Here is a 19,010-nt window from a genome sequence, read left to right on the forward strand (position 1 = left end):
TGGCTATCGTATCTCCTCTCAGTCTTCTCTTTTCTAGACTAAACATACCCAGCTCCTTCAACCGTTCCTCATAAGGCTTGGTTTCCAGACCCTTGATCATATTGGTTGCCTCCCTCTACACACATTCTAGTTTGTCAATATCCTTCAACCTGCGCCCAGAACTGGACACAGTATTCCAGGTGTGGTCTGACCAAGGCAAAACAGAACGATACCGTAACTTCTCTTTTATGTGTGCATGTTCTTTGCCTTTTGACTACACATGTGCTCCACATTTATTTGTTTATTGCATTCACATCCCAACTTCTTCTCCAAGGAGTTCAAGGTGACATACAGCGTTCTCCCCCTCCTCATGTAATCCCTACAAAAACACTGTGAGACTGAGAAGCAGTGACTTGCCCAAGTCCCCCCCAGTGAGCTTCATAGCCATGTGGGGATTTGACTCGGGTCTCCAGGGTCCTAGTCTGACACACTAACCACTGCACCACACTGGCTCTTTACAAAGAAAATGCATATCCTCCAACATTTCTCCGATGGAAATAGGGACGTCCCATTCCACAATGATAATTTTACTATTTATAACTCACAAATCTCACTGGGTTGCCCCAGCCACTCTTGGCAGCTTCCAACATATATAAAAACATAATAAAACATTAAGCATTAAAAAAAAACTTCCCTATAGAAGATTGCCTTCAGACAGCTCGGGGGGGGGGGGTCAGATAACTCCATACCATCCAACATTTCTCCAATGAAAATAGGGACATCCTAAGGAAAAGTGGGACATTCCAGGATCAAATCAGAAACCGGGATGGTTTCTGTAAACCAGGGAAGTCCCTGGAAAATAAGGACACTTGGAGGGTCTGAAAATGTACATCTAGTTCTGCAAAGACTACAGCTAAATTCCATTACTACTTCTTTTAATCCTCCAAAGGATAAAATATACCATCTTGCTAAAATCTTATAATGAGTTTCTCACAGATTAATGTAGGGAGAGAAGGCTAGGCCTGCAGAAAACTTCTAAAAAAGTGCAGACCTACTCTTTTAGCAGCATACATAATATCTTTTGAGACAAAAAAGCCTATTTGATGTACGTATTTTTTCCCCCAAGAAAGGAAACAAATAGCAAGCTCTTAGTCTCACAAGACTTCAGATTCCTTCTGGCTCTTTGCCTTTATTTCTCCTTAGACAAAGCTGCAATACATCCATCTTTCTTTGACATGTGGCACAAAAGTGTTCAACAACCATCCGGTATTTTATTTCCCACTGAAATGGCTCTCTGTTTTCTTTCTTTGAAGAATAAAGAGATGCTGTTGTGGAAAAGGGAACAGCAAGCCCCTGAAAGTAAAAGTAACAACCAATTCATGTCTGAACCTCCTCTAAGTCACAATCTTATAGTGATTCTGGTGTTTACAGTAGGCTGAACATCGCTGCACATTAGAACACACATGGTTGAATAGGTGGCAGGAGGCATTTTACTGCCGATAAAGACCACTCAGATCCTAATCTAAGAGCTACTGCTTCAAGAACTGTATGCTGCCATTAGTGTTTTTACATGCTGCTCCCAGAAATAAATAAATAAATAAATAAATAAATAAATAAATAAATAAATAAAGCAATTTACCATCATCATAATCAAATGGTGCAGGACAATAACAATTTCAGCCAAACATGAATGTAAGAAGGAACTGCATCAACACAGAGGGTTGTATCCAGTGAAGTTGCCCAGTTCACATTTGTACTTCAGCCTGTACAAGGCAACTTCCACGACTTTGCTTCCCCCTGCATACTCCCCAAATATGTTCTGGGGTTTTCTCCAACCCCCCTGGAGCAGATTTGAGGAGTGGGGGTGGGGTGTACAGGGGGGAAAGAAGAAGGGGAAGGGGAAGTTTCTAGTACAAGCATAAGTCCTGATGTGAACTGGACAGTTTCACTGAATACAACCAGTATTGCTTCTTGGATTGTATTGTATGCAAATTGCAATACAATAAAATTCAATTTAATATGCAAAAGAAGCAATAAAAACACAATTAAGCAGTGTGTTACAATTTCTACAGATCAGGTCCTCCTCACAGAGGTCCTCACCACAGTGTTGTGGTGAGATCATCAGGACTGGCCTCATTGTTGTGTGGATGGGAGTGACTGGATAGCCACAACAACCTGATTGATGGTCCCTCAGTTGCTGGGCAGATCTGGCCAATGGGATTTTTTGTGTATTAACCAAGGGACCTTCATATATACCACTGCACGTTGTGTAGAGCTTCCTTTTTTCACTTCCTGCACTGGATCACCCGCCCACCCTCCCTATATTTAGGGTCTTGATTTGACCTTGCTACGCCATTGTGGGTTGTCTGCTGTTGGGGCAGGGGCCTGGTAGGAATTTTCCCATTTGGTAGATTGGCTGGTGCCACTTGGGTTTCGCCTGCCACATAGCAAATCATCACAACTTTGTAAGGTTTGGCGGTTAGGCATTGGTTCAAGGTGGTCTGGAGGGGAGGTCGGAGAACCTGGTCCCTCCAATGCGCAACAGGTATTCCGTTAAAGGAATCCAGGGTTTCGCCATGCTTTTGCTGATGCCTTGGGGGGGGGGGTAGGGCGACGCAAGAGTCCCTGGGAACATTTTGGGGTGAGCTTGAGTCATGTGACTATACCAATGCTCCCCCACGGCGTTTACCTGTACTGAGGATATGGTGGGGCCCAGTCGTCAGTGCTGTCCTGTAATCAATAAAGTTGTGGCTAAAATTATGCCAGTAACCTAAAACTAAATTCCGTGCCAATTGTGTCTTTATTATTGGGAAGCTCCTGGGGATCTTAACACGCAACAGGCAGAAAAATCATTAAGTGGTCTGTCAGGACTGTCAGCAGTTTTCAAGTTGTGTGTGTGTGTGTGTGTGTGAGAGAGAGAGAGAGAGAGAGAGAGAGAGAGAGAGAGAGAGAGAGAGTGTTTGGAAACCAGTGTCCACTAGCCCAGATAGTTCTGTATCTATAGCGGTCTCGCCCGGGGTGGGCAGGGTATAAATAAATATATTATTATTATTATTATTATTATTATTATTATTATTATTATTATTATTATTATTATCTCCCCCTCTCTCCCCCCCCCATCTATCTTTGCCATTCTCCATCAGTTAATGAGAAAAGAAACTGCATTCAAAAATTAGGTTTAAGATCCACAATAAAGGATTGACCTTGAATATACCGGTAATAAAAGGTTAATGATAAGGAAGGGTTTACACTTGTCCCAACTGTGCTGAGGGAGTCAGGCATGGCCAGCTTTTATACATCGCTGGCTGGATGGGCATGGGAGCAGCCAATACCCAGCCAGCATAAAAGGCACTGCCCACTAGAAGGGCCATTGATTGGCCCTTTAAATTTGCATTTCTGGCAGCTTGCCCAGCCAGGGAAACCAGGGAAACTCCTGAATGTCTGGTTGAACACATGTGTTCTGACTATCAGGAATGTATGCAGACTGCTGCCCACCCAAGAAAGGGCTAAGCAGTCATTCTCTTCAAAGAGTTTGTAGCCAGAGGGTATTGAGAACCTACAACACAGCTGGCTCAGATAGGTCTCATGCTGTCTTAGTAGAAGCAGCCTTGAAATGTCAACTCTGTTCAATACAGAATTCCTTATAAGAAGCGTGTGCTATATGAAGATAAGGAATAATAAATCATTTGTGTGTACTTAATCTTATTCAAACTTTTGAGAATCTTTTCTTCATCTGTATCTTCTTTCAGTAATAAAGACTTTAAAGATATTTGAGATCCACTGGAACTCCTTGTCAACTATTAACAAGCACAAAGTGATGAGCGGGATGACCAGGTGTGTGTGCTTGCCCTTTTTTAAAGTGAGCCTTAGAAGTCTTAGATGTTCAAATTCCAAGCCAAGAGGTATTAAACACTGTGACATCTCTGATTTTCGCATACATTAAGTGGCGGATTGTCCTATTAAATGGTTGTCCATGTGGGTTAATGTTAGTTTAGGCTTGCGATGTAGAGTGCCTTTGGAGAAAGACTTCAGTCCATCTTTCTAAAAGTCTGTGGGGGGAATTCAACATTGTGCTGTGGTGAACATCCTGTCAGCACAAACATGCCAGCTTGCCAGATGGAATAATCCTCACTCTCCTCCCACTGCATACTGTCCTAAGTGTTCTCCTGACCTTCAAGAGTCAATTTTGGTGGGCAGGAGGGGAGGGGCAAAAGCCCCATTGCGTGAGCAGAAACCCTTGCATATGGCTTGCATTGACAGGCTACTCCCACCCATTAAAACAATATATGTATATACTGTGAATGATTATATGTTTGGGAATATTGGTTGGTTCTGAAACCTTTGTGTACATTTCTAATCTAAATAATTTTTTGATGATATTGCCAGCTTCTATAATTTACAAGGGCTTTTACTAATTTCTTGCTATTTGAGGTTTTTTCCTGGAAGATGCTATATTATCTTGGATGGAAAGGATGAATTCCATTGTGCTGAAAATTATTGCAGCAAGATTAAATCACTGGGAAGGTAATGAAATGAAATCAATGAAAGTATAATAAAATAATGACACAAACAAAATAAGCATACCTATAATGAACTCTCAAATTCATTTATTTTAATTAACATTACAGTGGTTAGTGTTGCATGACATCAATTGATCTCTACATATTATCATTCAGTATTTTCTTTTCTTATTATTATTCAAACTCAGTACACTGATTAGTTACAGCCCCGTATAATTTCAGCTTTTTTGGAAAACATGCAGTATAATGCTCACCAATGATACTGCTATATAATCCTTATCTGTGGTTTCTTTCCTTCACCATAGTTAAGCATCTTAATACTAAACTGCAGTTAGAGACTGTCCCCACAAACCAAGGTCTAAAGTTTGAAATGAATTCACAGCCCATGCTTTATGTCAAGCATGATTCAATGTGAACTATGTTTTTTTCTGCATTAAATTTGGTTAAGATCCCCAATGCATAGCAGTTCACTGGTTTAGGTTATCAGGTAACCAGTGAGTGTACCTAGTGTGGGGAAAAACATAGGGGTTTGTTTTTTACCACACAAGTCTAGAGGATGAGGGAAACTATCTCAGCCAACATTTACTCAGAGATTAGGCAACACTAAACCATTACCTGTCAGGAGTTCAGCCTACACTCGAGTAAAACTCTGGCAGAGACACATGCCCAACTGGCATGTTCCCTCCCTCCTGGTCGATTGTTCAGGAACTTCATAAGCTTTCTTCAGCCCAAACATCACAGCGACCGATGCCAACAGACATCATCACACTTAGGGATCTGCAGAGTTTGAGCAACTTGCATGACAGACCTCAGCAACTCAGCATTTTGGCTAATCTACTTAATTTAACGGAACCACCTTTACCACCGGGGCTTTGTAAAGACCCCAAGATCTCCTGCAACGATTTTGCAAAGTTTTTTGCAGATAAAATCACTCATATTCGGAAGGAGCTAGACACCACCGTGGGAGCAGGGCTGGGGCGGGAGAGTGCTAGAGCTCTGTCTGGTCAAGTTGCATGGAATCGATTTCAATCCATTACCCCCGAGGATGTGGACAGGCTGCTTGGACGCGTGAAACCAACCACCTGTCTCCTGGATCCTTGCCCATCCTGGCTAATAAAAGCAAGCCGGGAAGGGCTGGGCGATGGGCTCTGCGGGGTGGTGAATGCTTCCCTCTGTGAGGGAGCATTCCCAGATCCGCTGAAAGAGGCGGTCATCAAACCGCTTCTTAAAAAACCATCTTTAGACCCGGCCAGTATGGCCAACTATCGCCCAGTCTCAAATCTTCCATTCTTGGGCAAGGTGATTGAGCGCGTGGTTGCTGAACAACTCCAGGCACGCCTGGAGGATGCGGACCATTTGGATCCCTTCCAATCGGGATTCAGGCCTCATCATGGGACTGAAACTGCCTTGGTCGCGCTGGTTGATGATCTCCGGCGAGCTAGGGACAAAGGTGAGAGCTGTTTCCTAGTTCTGCTGGATCTCTCAGCGGCCTTTGATACAATCGACCATAACATCCTTCTGGACCGTCTAGAGGGGCTGGGAGCTGGGGGCACTGTTATACAGTGGTTTCGCTCCTTCCTCCTGGGCCGTGTTCAGAAAGTGGTGGTGGGGGATGAGTGTTCAGACCCCTGGGCCCTCACTTGTGGGGTGCCTCAGGGTTCCGTCCTCTCCCCCATGCTTTTTAACATCTATATGAAGCCGCTGGGAGAGATCATCAGGGGGTTTGGACTGGGTGTCCATCAATATGCAGATGATACCCAGCTCTACCTCTCTTTCAAATCAGAACCAGTGAAGGCGGTGAAGGTCCTGTGTGAGTGCCTGGAGGCGGTTGGAGGATGGATGGCGGCTAATGGATTGAGGTTGAATCCTGACAAGACAGAAGTACTGTTTTTGGGGGACAGGGGGCGGGCTGGTGTGGAGGACTCCCTGGTCCTGAATGGGGTAACTGTGCCCCTGAAGGACCAGGTGCGCAGCCTGGGAGTCATTTTGGACTCACAGCTGTCCATGGAGGCGCAGGTCAATTCTGTATCCAGGGCAGCTGTCTACCAACTCCACCTGGTACGCAGGCTGAGACCCTACCTGCCCGCGGACTGTCTCGCCAGAGTGGTGCATGCTCTAGTTATCTCCCGCTTGGACTACTGCAATGCGCTCTACGTGGGGCTACCTTTGAAGGTGACTCGGAAACTACAACTAATCCAGAATGCGGCAGCTAGACTGGTGACTGGGGGCAGCCGCCGAGACCACATAACACCGGTCTTGAAAGACCTACATTGGCTCCCAGTACGTTTCCGAGCACAATTCAAAGTGCTGGTGTTGACCTTTAAAGCCCTAAACGGCCTCGGCCCAGTATACCTGAAGGAGCGTCTCCACCCCCATCGTTCTGCCCGGACGCTGAGGTCCAGCGCCGAGGGCCTTCTGGCGGTTCCCTCATTACGAGAAGCAAAGCTACAGGGAACCAGGCAGAGGGCCTTCTCGGTAGTGGCACCCGCCTTGTGGAACGCCCTCCCATCAGATGTCAAAGCGATAAATAACTACCTGACATTCAGAAGACATCTTAAGGCAGCCCTGTTCAGGGAAGTTTTTAATCTGTGATATTTTAGTGTATTTCTGGTTTTTATGGAAGCCGCCCAGAGTGGCTGGGGAAACCCAGCCAGATGGGCGGGGTACAAATAAATTATTATTATTATTATTATTATTATTTACATATAAACACACACGGAGCACTGCAACATGGCTCCCTCTCTAGCATCAGACAGCAAAGAGAAAAAGAACCAAGTACAATAGTCCCACTTCACAGAACACAGTAACACAAACATCCTGTTTCTGTCACTTCCCACTCTGTGGAGTAAAAACATACACTGTCATGTGAAAGACAACAATCCCATGACTGCAATCATGGAGCAGGAATTCTAACATTACTATGGTGTGTGTGTTTTGCTGCACCAGAGATTGGGCCAATCATTGGTAGTTGGGCTACTTGTAAATATGCTAGGCTGACTTGAAAAGAGCAGAACTGAGGCAGACATGGTCTACTGAGAAAAAGCACTTGATTTTGCACACTTGAGTCCCCACCATCTACTACACTATCCCATTCTACAAGGATGTCCTTCAGGTCAAGAACAGAGTAGCAGACAGCAGAGGGCTGCTTTGAAAATGGAAGAAGCCCATTTGGATCCTCCTTTTTCTTTTTAGTGAGATTCCCATCTTCTCTCTCCCCTGCCACCCACCATCCACAACAAGGAGGGATTCAACTACAGCCCCCGGCCCATGAGCCCCAATGGAACACTGGGATTTTCCACTGGGATTGAGTATTTTTCAGTTCCAACCCCACGGTCTCTGCTGAAAAAAATACTGACAGTGCCTTCACTCTTCAGAAAATTTGGGAGGTGGTGCAATAGGCCCAGCAGGCTTCTTCTGTATTCAAGGGCGCAAGCTCCACTGCCTACAACAATCCAGGCTTCTGATATAAATAAGCTTTATTTTCCTTGGATTGTGTAGCAAGCAGTGAAGGGAAATGAGCCATTCTTTCAAACACTAAAAGCCACTCCCCTTGAGTAGGTTTGACAATCAAACAAACATTCAAGGGGGTCAAATTTACCCCCCCCACACACACACCCCTGTGTCTGTACAAGACTGATATGCAAATAATTCCAGTGAATTCCATGTACCAATCTCCAAGGCTAGCTTTTCACTATGCCAATGCCATTTTCTAAAAAGTGGTGTTTGTGCAAAAAGTGATGTTGTGGTAGGAATCCCTTTCTGCTTAAACACATTGGAGAAAACGTTTATTTAGGTCATTTTGACCTTTAAAGCATTTCATTCATTCTACAATATGAGTAACTTTAATTCTGTTCCTGATAATGTTATCATGTCCTTTTTTTTTTAATTAAAAAATAGAAATCTAAAGGCTTGTTGTCACCCCCCCCCCCCCGGCATTTGGATTAGGCAGAAGAAAAATCAGGGATAGAGAAAGTATAATTGACTTAATTTGGTTTAATTACGTGCAGGAGAAAGAAGACAATTAGTTAACGTGCCTTAATGAATTATATTATGAGATGTGTGGCTCCCAGCAGGGACAAATGATCCCTGTAATGGGAAAATTGGGGTTGAAAATACAGTGAAGTCACTGCTGCTGGTGTTGCTGCCATGAGAGGGTAGACTGCTCAAGGCAGCTGGGGTTTTCCAGATACTTTCACAATCTATGACTGGAATTACCAGATCAACAATGCTATTCTGCAGAGTGAATTCTGTTCCCCCTCCCACCAAATCTTTAATCCATTTTGGGCCTCATCACTCACTAGCTTTGAATGAGTTACTATGTTGCCTGAAAAAAAGGGGAAACCATTTTGAAACCCACACGTACACTACCACATCTTTCCCCGTGCCAGCTGGTATTGTAAAACACTGAAGAACAGAGCTTGTTTTGCAACCATAACAAATAAACTAATGAAGGCTGCATGAAACCCCATTAAGATGTTTCACTAGAATTATCAATGCTCCTTTTTTTGACTTCCTCTGAAATTCCTCAGAGATTTCACTTGAGGAAGAACTTTCAAATTCACTCATTGTTCTGCTTTAGGCAAACTTTAGTGACAACAGAGGGATGCCTTGAAATGTGTTTTGAGCACTGAAGGTCACAGTTCTCATTAACCCTATATATTATGCATGTACATGTAAAACATGTATTTCCTGTCTCCTTGGTTCAACTGCCAAATGGGCAGGTTGTTTTTTGTTTGTTTGTTTTTAAAAAGCTTCCTGGGAGCAGAGGCACCAGCTTGTGAGGGAGATTGGGGGGAGGCCAATGTCATGCACGTAACATCACATCAGGACGTCAGGAGGAGCCATGGGCGGAGCTAAATGTGACAAAAGCACAGATTCTTTTTTATAATAATTTTTATTGAATTTCCATTTTATAATATTTAAACACATTCTTATTACCCACGTAACTTCTTTTGCTCTTAAGAGCCTGTCGACTCTCCTCCCTCCTGCCTCCTGGTTTTCAAAATTAATCTTTATATCAAGCATTTATACATTTTCCAATTTATGTTTTACTCATTCAAAATGTCACAATTTTTAAATAAATATAAAAAGGTAAGAAGAGTTGTCATTACAACTCTTCTTCCAACCCTGCTAGTGTTGTTAGTTGCTTACAATGGCCCTTCAGATGTTGTATAAATTTATTCCAGTCTTTTTGGAATGCTTGATCATGCTGGTTTTGGATTTTCCCCATCAGCAAAGTCCATCATCTTCATCTGCCACTCTTCTTTCGTTGGTATTTCTTGTCACTTCCATTTTTGGGCTAAAATAATTCTTGCTGCAGTTGTCAAAAGTGCAGCTTCAATGGCCAGCGGCTCCTCCTCCTGCTACTGCCACCAGCTGCTTCCCCCTTTTACCTGGAGGTGGAGGAGGAAAAGGAGCCGGCCACTGAAGCCACACCACACTCAGCCCTGGTATTTTTGAACATGGGGGGCCAATAGGGTTTGGTCCTGAGGAGTTGGCACCCCTGCCTGGGAGTGTGAGAGTGACCATGTGTAAAAGAAACTTCAGGCCCTAGTCATGCATTGTCATGTTTTTCTGGAGCAGTTCCCAATGTCAATAATAATAATAATAATAATAATAATAATAATAATAATAAAGTATTATTTATACCTCCGCCCATCTGGCTGGGTTTCCCCAGCCACTCTGGGCGGCTTCCAACGAAATATTAAAATACAATAGTCTGTCAAACATTAAAAGCTTCCCTAAACAGGGCTGCCTTCAGATGTCTTCTAAAAGTCTGATAGATGTTTTTCTCTTTGACATCTGGTGGGAGGGCATTCCACAGGGAAGGCGCCACTACCGAGAAGGCCCTCTGCCTGGTTCCCTGTAACTTGGCTTCTCACAGCGAGGGAACTGTCAGAAGGCCCTCAGCACTGGACCTCAGGGTCCGGGCAGAACAATGGGGGTGGAGACGCCCCTTCAGGTATACAGGGCCAAGGCCATTTAGGGCTCTAAAGGTCAGCACCAACACTTTGAATTGTGCCCCGAAACATACTGGGAGCCAATATCTTCCAACAACCACTTGTGACTACATAGGTTCTTTTTCTTATTCCAACATGAAACGTTGGACAGGGTGCCCCATATCTCCTAATCACTAATTCAAGGCTTTCTTTTAATACAGATTGAACCATAATATTGCTTTGATAGGAAACTTACATTTAGCAAAGTCATAGACACGTATCAGGTACTGTTCCATGTTTTGTCAGTATTCGAATGGCATTCTTCAACTAGCGGTTTTCATTAATTTTGAATGTTACTAAAAGCACTGATTACAGTTCCGGAGTTTCTCACATAGAGAATTTTGTCTAGGAATAAGGGAAAACTTCCAGCATTATATTAATTTCCTCTAGTAATAGTCAAAAATGAGGATTTTTTTAGAAAAAGATAAGCAAGCTCCTTAAACTAATTGCTCCAAAGCTAAGAAATTCTCTCTCTTTTTCTTTTGGTAATTATACTATTAACTGACAACTATTCAATGCTGCTATAGACCCGATAGCTCAAATAATTGAATTATTCTACCACTGCATTGGATACTTGTACCATTCATGAGCTGAAAACATATCAACATTCACTGTGTTTCAAGGACACATCATTGACAGACCGTCAGAGAATATGACATGGTTATACTCCCAGATGTATTCAGAATCATTAACTCTACTCATGCACTTATTGTTTCAGCTCTAGACAATGATAAAATGTTTTGAAACAATTTGCATGAATATGCAAATACTATGTTATAACAATTGCAGTTGCAAATTACCTGGGCTATAACAGAAACACTCCCATTACCGGCAGAGTATAAATGAGATATATTTGCAACTACCAACTATTATGAAAAGCTTTCTTTGACGTTTTGGCATGTAAAGAAATCCACAAAAAATTCTTGGGGGGGGGGGAGGATAAAAATGCATAAAAGAAAAAGTAAAAACACCTTCACATCCTGAAGGAACAGAAAAGGCAGAAGCAGGAAGTTATAAATCCAATCCACTACAACCATGCTAAGTGCAGGATACTGAGATTTTATATATTCAAGGAACCCAAGAATCCAATTTAGGTTTCTTCATATTTTCACTCTTGATATTACTTCCTCATACCTTAATGTACACCTCCAAACTTGTGATGTACTAAACCGCACACAGTGTCCCTTCCCCTAATCATGTGTGAAGGCTCTTTAGATTTGCTAACCAACCACTGGAAAATGACTAGATGGAAATATTGTTATTACTATTACTATTTCTTGACAAAAGCTAAGAATAAGCCTATAGGTGGGCAAACATGTCAATTTCATTTTCTCTCCATTTCTCATTTTTCCAATTATAATTCTGTTCTCCGCATTGAGACATCAGTTTGTGTGTTTTTTTGTGGGCTGGTGTATAAATAATAAATTATTTGTTATTATTTTTTAAAAAATATTTTTTCCCAGAATACTCAGGATCTTGTAGTATTATTATCTGTGGGGGGAGGCAGAGTGCATCTGTCACAAAATGGCATCCTCATCCTGGTTGCCCCCATTTCTGCCCCCTTCCTCCCAAATTAACAAAATGTACATCTGGGTGTTGACTTTGTTGCTGGAAATGCACAGGTACCTGATTCTATCATAGTGATATTATACCACCTTTAGAAGTGTTGGTTTCTGTTTCCTTCGCTGTGCAGCGAAATGCTTGTCACGGGACATTGTTTTGCATTCCACAGTCAGAGTACTGTTGGGTTCCCACGGGAATGGGAGACTGGATGTGACGTTCACTGGTTTCCTGTTTTTCACTGTTCTCTCGGTGTTCTTTGATTCCGAGAGGAGTTGCTTCTCTGTACTCGCAGAGGCAAGATGCATGTTTGTATTCTCTCAGCATAGAAGTGTAAATAAAGTTAAGAATGTGGCACATACTGCTTATCCTACCGCTGTGTGTGTGACGACGCTCTGCTTGGGCTCCAGATAAGACGAGCCTGTATCAGCTTCAGCTTCAGATGGGCCGAAGCTGGTCAAAACCATCCAACCGCACCAGCAGGCGGATCATTAAATTGTCCTGTGGCAAATCTGTGGGTTGCAAGTTGTTACTGGTCTGCTTCAGGCTTAGCCAGTGTGGTCAGGGGTGATGGGAGTTGTAGTCCTGCAACATCTAGAGAGCTACAGTTTCCTTATTCTAATCCTACCTTTAACCTTACCTCTACTCTGGTAAAACAACACTATCTTCTGGACCGTAATGGAATGTCACCTATTTAAAATCTGAAGTTATTTGAATTTACTGTGTGTGCTGTGTGATAGTTTACATCAAAAAGCAAATTTATGAACATCAAAATATTTTGATGTCTCCCAGTCTATGCACATAAAAGCAATTGCACTTTGTAAGTGCAATTGTAAGGCTATTCAAGAACTGAAAGCCTGATATTAATTTTGCTTTAAAAAACAAAAACAAAAACAAAACTTAAGCAAATACATCTGGCACATACTGCATTACTGGCCCCTCAACAATTACAAACTAGTGTACATGAATTGTACAAGCTGCCCAGAGTGGCTGGGGAAACCCAGCCAGATGGGTGGGGTATAAATAATAAATTATTATTATAAATTATTATTATACCTGTGTCAGCTCCCTGCACTATGAACAGCCTTGATTTTCCAGGGTTCTGTGTTGGGGTGGGGAACTCTCCTCCAATACAGGAGACTCATCTCCCACTCACAGAGGGTGATGGAGGCAGGTGTTGAGAGTAGAGATGGCTTGATTGTCCCTGTACATTCCTAGCACTTTGAATTTCCAGTTCACTATAGTGTATGGATAGAACCTATATGGCTGCTTGATTGAGTACCTTGCATTTTGCATTGCACTTCCATGTTTCATCAGACCTACTCTATTCATTTTTTCTTATGTTTTAAAATAAGAACACTAATCAACCTTTCAGGAAAAAAACCCACAGAAATAAAATGTTGATTCACTTCTTTCTGTTTTCAAACCAAAGTAAATATCGGCCTAAAATTATCTATTCTGGCAGCACATTATGCTGGCAATGTCCCTTGAGAGACAGCTGACATGTGCCAATCAAGCCTACAAAATTGTTGTTTTTGTTTAACCACCCAATGTTGCCTGTCTTGGGAACTCATCAGAACTCCAGAGGAGGTTAATTTGACACATCAGGTGACTGAAAATTCTCTGCTTTATGCAACAAAGCTTTTAACATTGCACTCAAAAGCATATTAAACATTCTTCAAGTAATTGCAAGGTGATGTCTAGTCTTTTACATAGATTTGGCAAGTTCTACCTACAGATTTAGTACAGCAGAAATGGGGGGGGGGGAGCCTAGCAATGGATATACATTCATAAAGGGAATCCCATCATTCAAAAGGTACTTAGCAAATGGAACAAATATATACAGAGAGTTATAATGTTAACCACATTTTTGTTCTATCCCAACTAGGGGAAATAAAGCAAGCATGAAAATTCTGGGGTTCAATGCACTTCTCATAAAGAAAATGGGGAACAAAATGAGGAATGATTATTATGAACATTCATGCTGGGATTGGAGATATATTTTCATTATTTAAAAAGAAATATAGTGGCCACTCATTCGTGAGAGGTCTCCTTACCTTATTTGGTGGGTGGCGTTGCAGCTAGGCCCCAGGCCCTGTGTGACCCGGCCGAGGGCTAATGATTGGCACGCTCCCTGCTGTCGCTTCCCTGTGCTGTCAGTGCTGGACAGGGACCCGCTCAAGGAACGGGCCTCACCAATGATTTTCTGCACTGATGGGGGCATGTCCATGGGGAATTTAAACTCCAGCATGGTGGGCAGGTCGTCTCGTGGCCACTAATTCGTGACAGTAGCCAAATGGTTTCTTAGCCTTCCATTCACATGAGTGGCAACTAGCTGCATTGTCGCATTGCATCCCTGTGCTGCAAAAAAAGTGTGAAAAAGTTATTCTGTGGATTGCGTCCATTATCTATTTTTAAAATTTAATGCCTACATTACTGACATCCCCCAGCATGAGAGAGAGAGAGAGAGACGGAGATGGTGAAAGACATGCCACCATGCCTTAAGATAGAGAAACAACCCGAAACATTTGTTTCTCTGTGTTAATTAATTTCCAAGGCAGTGGCGCTTGGCTGTGGGGTTCTTTGAAGGAATTTGACGTATGTTTACGGTAATCTATAGATCATTGAGGTGGATGTGTTTTGACAATGGGATGTTTCTGTATCCTGTGCTTAGGTGTGAACTAATGCATGCAACATTAAATTGTTAACTTAGCAGGTGGCTGCATCGAAATGCTATTTTGTAAGCAAAAAAACAGCAGTGGGTTCCTTATTTGCCATTGTTTTGTAGACCTTGTGTGTGCTATAGAGAAAACAGTCATTTCATGGATAGCAGAAGACAAAAGGAAGCTAAGCTGAAACATCGCTTATGCTATTAGTGACTTACATGAGTCCATTATGGGGTTTTAAAAAGCAGGCACAAATTAGGTGAGGAGCAGGGAAAGCGTGTTCTCATTAAAAAGAGAGCACGTGTTGCGGATGGGGCCAGACAAAACACCCACGGTTGCCAGCCAGGCTGATTCAAGGGGCTTGGATCAGATTGGTGGCTGGTGTTACTGGGGTAAATTTGATGTTGCCAATTTAGGGGTGGGATCAGTGGTTATTTAAGCAAGGTCCACAGCATGTTCCTTTCTCTTTCGCTGTGGACACCGGATCACCCGCCCACCCTCCCTTGATTGGGCTTCCGCTTTGACCTTGCTATGCCTGTCATGGGGTCATTCGCATTGGTGCGGGGGCCTGGTAGGAATTTTCCTTTTGGCTGATTAGTGTGTGCCGATTGGGTTTTGCCTACTGCGTAGCAAATCGTCACAACTTGTAAGGTTGGCGGTTAGGCATTGGTTAAATTGGTTGGTGGAGGGGTATGGATTGGCTGTGCCTGCCCCTCCAATGCTGCTGCTGCACGGGAATTCCGTTAAAGGAATTCTGGGGCTTACCATCCCCTTGTCCAAACCCCTGGAATCGGGTGCGGGTCACGTAAGACCCCAAGGAGCAAGCGGGGAGGAACTGAAGGGTCTGTGTCTCAGCCCCAGTTGCCCTGTTCTTGTTCCTCCACACTGACTCTCGCTGGAATCCGGGAGTCAGTGCTATCCCCCAAGGCGGGGGGGACAGCTAGTCATAACCAATGCCTAAGCAACCACTCACAATTTGTATGATAATAAAGTTGTGGCCAAAATTATGCCAAAAACCTTAAACAAAAATTATGTGTGATGTGTGAATTATTGGGGTAGGGGTGTTTTGGGGGACCTCAGCACGCAAACTAGCTCCTAGGGGCCAAACCCCCCACCCATTTTTTGTGGTAGGGGCTGGGTTCACCCCCAATGTCCAGAAAGCGTGGAGCTTAAGCACAGAGTGCCTGCAGCAGCTGGCTCCTTTCCTCCTCCTCCTACTGCAGAGGAGAAGGAGAGTTGAAGCAGCCCTCTGCCGGTGGTGCTGCCAAGAAGAGGCAGAGGTGGTGCTGCTGGCCATTGAGCCACATGGCCGCTGCATTCAGCTCTACCCACAGCTCCTCCTGACATCATACGCATGATGTTGCAACATCATGCACACAACGTCAGGATGTTGCGATGTTACACGCACAACGTCAGCTGCCCCATTCCCCTTGCAAGATGGCACGTCTGGCCCAGGGTCCTTATCCCTGCCCTACTTGCACAGACGAAGACTCTGGAGTGAGCTTTGTATTGTTCAGCTCACTGGTTCCTCAGTGAACCTACAGCTTACATGTGTAAACAGCAGTAAGTGTGGATTCTAGGAGCCTTGATCCAGACCAAGACCTGCCTTCGGCTGTGCAAGTAGGGCAGGGATAAGAACCCTGGGCTGGTAGGTAGAACTGGAAACACCTGCTGCCCCAGCTAGATGTACACTAGCTGCTGCCATCCTGGGGCTGCACTGTAAAGCCTGCCTGTCCTGGCGGCAAGACCAGGATCTGCCTGGGGGAATCTCCATCTGTCCCCAGCTGCTGGGTCTGGACCCTCTCCATAAAGATATATATATGTTAGAGATATATTAGAGATATATTGAATCTGGTTCTCATAGAATAAATCTGCACTACATAAGGAACAGAATGGTTAATTTTACAGAGTGAAACTTTTTAAAAAAGTTAACACAAATACATTGTTACACCAGAAACTACAAAGTTCTATCCATAATTGTCTTCTAACAAGAAAACCAAAATGAACAAAACAATGAAAACTTGTTTACGGTCATTATTTCAAGGCATGACTGCTACTTGTTGTGAGAGGAAGAAAACTCAACATCCATTGTTTTAAAATAACATGCTATGGCCAGCAAGGCAGGGGCTAGTTTCTATATAAAAGGAGTAGCACTATTTTTTCACTGAGCATTTTTTTTTATCCTCAGCCGACACTTTGTGGTGCTTAATTACAAAATTTAGGTTTACAACACGCACACGCAATCATACAATATCTTTCTTAACATAAATATTGGGGGAATACAAATGGACAGGACTGAATTTTTAACCACTATTTCCTGCTCCAGGGCAAGTGGTTACATGAGCATTGCTCCCCAAGGCAGAAAACACTCTGATATTCTGGAGAAAAGGCTTGCTGCATTTATATCTGCTTTTAACCACCTGCCATTAGCTACCCATTTATTAAAATTCAAACTGGAGACCCACAAAGATTAAAAGAATACCCAACATTTTCAAGCAAGAGGGTGTTTCCCTGGAAAAGTCAGATTTCTGATCTGTACTTAGCAGTGCCAAATTTTGGGGAAAATGTTACATAGAAACCACATTAAATGATAATATCCAATGTTCACAACAATTGTCTTCTCAACAGGTTTACAAAACCTTCTTTTAATGCAATCCATTTTTATAAATTGAAGGCTCGAAAACAATTTGCCAGGGGCATAGTCCAATCATTTCCTCTTTGGATAAAGCTAGTAAGTACAAGCAATGATTGCTTTATGTGTGCCCAATTGACATGTGATTGTGCGCATACACACACACCATGACAGCCCAGGAGTGGCTGGAAAAGGGGGTGGGGTGGGGTGGGTATAATGGGGGGAGCTTTTATGTGCTCTGCCACCACACATGATGATCCAAAATGCAACCCCTGCACAAATTGGGGTGGGGGGATTGCCTGAACCTCAATAACGGCTCATTATAGCCTTTTATATTATTCTTTTACATCGGGGCCAGTTTTCACTGAAGAATGGTGGGAACAAATTATTTGGCAGCTATCATTCTAATGTCCCAATCACTTATGATATTGCAGGTGTTTCTGCCAGTTTTTCTGGAAGTTAGACACTGCCAAATATCAAATGTTAATTGTAGCCAGCATAGAGTTAGTGAACAGCAAAGGTTTTCCTGTCAGCCTTCCAACACAAATACCAACACAACAGCATTTCTCCTTTACAATTTTTTGGCAAAAAAAAAAAAAAAAGTCAGGTAGGAAATTAGGAAAACAAATATTCTGGGCACTCACCTCCCTTTCTGCTTTCTCAGCTTCTGAGCTTAATAGGTTATAAGTCATTTTTGAGAGAACATACCTGCACTTAGCAAACAGCTGAGCAAAGAGATTTTCCAATTTTTTAGGGTCACAGTGGTTTCAAATCTTAATTAACCCTTGATAATACTTTTTAGTAGAAAGCTAATTTTCCCCCATTTGTTTACAATCTTAACATGTTTACATATTTCTCAAATTCTTTAAAACAATTAATATGCAACTTGGAATGCAATCAAATAATAAACTTTAAACATCTTTGCTGGATGTGTGTGAGATTGATCAAGTCCAAAAAACAGCCTGCAAAAAATGTAAGAATTGATAAATTAGAGCCTAGGATATGTGTTGCCTAATTTGATAATAATAATTTATAATAATTTATTATTTATACCCTGCCCATCAAAACAAATTTGAGACAATTTGTGGTAAATAAAATTCAGGGGAGGCTTGAACAGGCTTCTGTTTTGGGGAACAGTTTTGGGTGTTAAGGATAGAAACAGAAAGAAAAGAAAGTTGAAGAGATTGAGGGGAAAATTAAGGAATTGGGGATGGGGTGTAGATATAGGATAAGAAAACAGTCATGGCACATTTGATGCTTTTCTAATTGCTTCTTTAATTTATCTAGAAAATTTTCTTTACTGGTCATGCCACTAATTTTTGATGTGGAAGTTTGGTAGGGATCAAACTTTGAACCCTGATTTCCCTTAAATTCACAACACAAGACAAGCCAGACAAAACTTACAACAAAACAAACAAGCAAACAGCAGATAAACAAAACAAAGTTAACAAAAAAAAAAGTCAGTCTGTCCACGACTAAGCAAAGTAACAATTTAAAAAACTGCTACAATTCTAGACACATACTTCTACCCACTTACACAGAAGGATGCTTCCCTGCAGTTTACTTCCATATAACAATGCTTAAAGCAACATCCCAAATGAGAATTCACTGCCATGAATTCATAAATGGGAAATTTACTCAAACTAAAAGCTTG

Source organism: Podarcis erhardii, assembly GCF_964252035.2.
Source record: "Podarcis erhardii genome assembly, chromosome: 3".
In the NCBI taxonomy this organism is placed as follows: Eukaryota; Metazoa; Chordata; class Lepidosauria; order Squamata; family Lacertidae; genus Podarcis; species Podarcis erhardii.